We start from the raw sequence: 3,068 nt of genomic DNA on the forward strand, positions 1-3,068 counted from the left end.
AAACCTATACAAAATCAGCCWGTCTGGTAAACAATAGCATATTTAGTTATAATCTGCAACTCGCAATCGCATTTTATTCCGACAGGCCGGTTTTTGGCCGGTTGAAAATCACTTTTAGCTTCGAAACTATTGCTCACCATCTGCCACACACATACTTACACCGCTATCGCTGCTGGTGCGAATGGACACAATAAATGTTTTGCCAAATACCGACACTCAAAATTGAATTGAAAAAGAACTGACACACTTACATATGTACAAAGTTTGGCTAATTTTAACACGAAAGATGACGTAATGTTCGGCCACACTTTGTTTTGAATGCTTGAATTCGGTTCTTTAATTTTTTTTTTTCTCTTTTTTCGAACGATTAAGCAGTGTGAATGAAAAGCCGGTGTTAAAGTGGAATCAAAAATAATTAATAACATATGTACGTACATGCCATAACGATTTAAAAGTAGATACATGTATCTACACATATTTACATACATACGTTCATAGACATTAAAGTGAGAAAATTATAAGACAAGCAATGAGTAAATAATAGAGTCCAAAGCATAAGCTTAATTTGAAACAATGCAGAATATTCAACACTTAAAATACATAAATTAAAAAAAAGAAAAAAAGAACCGAAGCTAAGACCTTCACGGGTGCAATTCTCATTGCCTAAAAGGGTATAAAAAGAAGTCTATCTTGATTTTGATCGATTTGTTTGCACGATAGCGGCGATGCAATCTGAAAATTTTTTTCTGAGGTACTATGTTTCAGATCGATATCTCAAACACTGCGGAACTAGCTCGCGAAGATACAGACGGACAGACAGATGTATTGCTAAATCGGCTCAGCTCGTCACGCTGATTAATATATGAAGCATTTTTTTTTTTATCTCCGGAACTTAATATGTGCTCTACAGGGTATAAATATATTTTGGAATAGAAAAAGCGTGCACATTACAAAACTATCTATACATGAGTATGTACATTAGAACGGGTCGATTTTTTTTTCTATAAAATTGCGTAGACGGGGAAATGATCTACGGACCATTCTGAACAGCTTTGTCTACGAGACTAAAAGACTTAGTCTGCAACTGGTTTCGAGCCAAGATTTGTAAGACGAAATTTAAAAAATCTGAAAAATTGGTTGTATGGGGAAATGTATACCAAAATGCACCTAACGTATTAAATTTCATTAAGATATTTCAAAAATTGTCAAACAATTTTGCCTTAATTGGTTGTAGTAATAGTTTCGAGAATACAGCCTTGAGAACTTGTGCACTCGCGTCTATTTAGGTTAAGTGCATCGTTTTTTAACGCGGTTTTCTCGAAACTGTGTTTTTGAAGTCGGTTGTCAGGATGTCTCGAGAACTACTCAATTGATCTTCATGAAATTTTACACAGTTCTTTGAGATACAACTCTTAAAGACTTGGACGAAGGATTTCTTTTTTCGATTACAACTATTTAAAAAAATAATGTCGCGAAATGTGCACTGAAATTTTAATTTTTTCCTCAAAATATCTGCCAAAAATCCAATTTTCAGTTTTTTTCCCCTCGACCTAGTTCTAAATTAAGGTTTAAAACTAAAAACACGTTCTTTTTCACTTTCTATGATCCTGTAAGCAGTTATTCTGCCAACGTGGGTGAATTTTTTTCCGAGAGGTCACCGGAAATGACGTCACAATGGCCCAGTTTAAAACATTTGTTTTCAAAAATTTCAGAACTTCAGTTTCTTTACCCATGTAACCCCTTAAAAAGCGCTGGCTCGAAACCGTTTTAAACACATAGTCTCTTAGGCAAAGTTGTTCAGAACGAACCGTAGAATATAGAAACCCATACACAAATTTTTTTTTTATTTTTTTTTTGACTACCTGTAAACCGACCCGATCTACTGTACATATCAATGCGCTTGTGGGTCGCCGAATGKAAGAAGAGCATTTTTCGAAGACAAACTACGCGGCAAAACTATTTGAAAAGCGTTGAAATTCAAAATTTTATGTATCTTATATGGGCACATATTTACATATGTAYGTATATACATACATAACACGTATTATATCAATCTTCATCTCAGCAAATGAGCGGTTCTTTATACATTCACACACATAATTAGTTATCTTATTGGTTGATTAGCTGGTTAATCGGCTTGTATGCTGACTTACAGGCCAGCATAGACTGTCTTGTATTGTTAAGGCTTTAGATTCAATTATTTAAATGTTTCTAAGCCCTTCTAAGTTGGTCTGGTTTAGAGCTTACTTAAACTACGAGTATGTATGTTGTTGCTGCCAAACTCAAACTCAATTGTTTGAAAGTAATAAAGCGAGACAAAGAACCGGTAATGCCGTGGCTGCCCTAACAGCCTGATGAAGTTATTGTCAGTTTTTGTTTCACTATAGGCATACTTGTTGTTGGCTAGTATCATCTCTTTCYCTTTGTATTCCCTTTATATAAAATTAGATTAGTGATAGACTTGTGAAGCACGCTGAAGAGAGCGTACACAACGGAAGACAACAAGTATTCATCCAGGTAGCTTTTCCTGCACGCCGTGCACACAATACTGCTTCGAAGCAAAAGGCTTTCTTACTTTCATCACTTTCTCCATATGCCTAATACAAATATACAACTGTGAAAAAAATTAAAAAAAAACTCTCAATTAATTTTTTTGTTCTAAGACGTTCTTTTGAAATATTTATGTTGAATTTTGTTTTCCGGATTTCTATGTTTAAGTTACTCGAATTAAAATTGCTTAACGAGTACGCAGGAGTTGTGCTTTAAGGAGTTACATGGGTTTATTGGGAGGAAAACATCCTTTTTTCAAAAATGAAATATTAGACAATGTAAAATTTCCGTCTAATGATTAGAAAAAACATTTTATCAAATATTAGAATAATTTCCAAATAAAAATTACCGCTGATGAATTAAAAAACATGTAAAATGTTTTTAGACTTTTTTTTCAGAAATGGCATATTCTCCAATATAAAATTGTCAGCGAGTAGTTAAAAAATTGTTTAATATGTTTGAGTTTTTTAAATTTTATGGGTATATTTAATTTAATATGGTAATATATATAAAATATT

General features: G+C 33.4%; 1 protein-coding gene across 1 annotated transcript in view; it reads left to right on the top strand.

Annotated features, from left to right (window-relative positions):
• The window catches only part of LOC108966599 (piezo-type mechanosensitive ion channel component), a gene marked incomplete at its 3' end in the record, with an annotated part of 89,886 nt that overhangs the window by 28,716 nt on the left and 58,102 nt on the right, over positions 1–3,068 (top strand).

This window comes from Bactrocera latifrons, unplaced genomic scaffold (genome assembly GCF_001853355.1).
Source record: "Bactrocera latifrons isolate USDA-ARS-PBARC rearing strain unplaced genomic scaffold, ASM185335v1 scaffold_165, whole genome shotgun sequence".
Lineage (NCBI taxonomy): Eukaryota > Metazoa > Arthropoda > Insecta > Diptera > Tephritidae > Bactrocera > Bactrocera latifrons.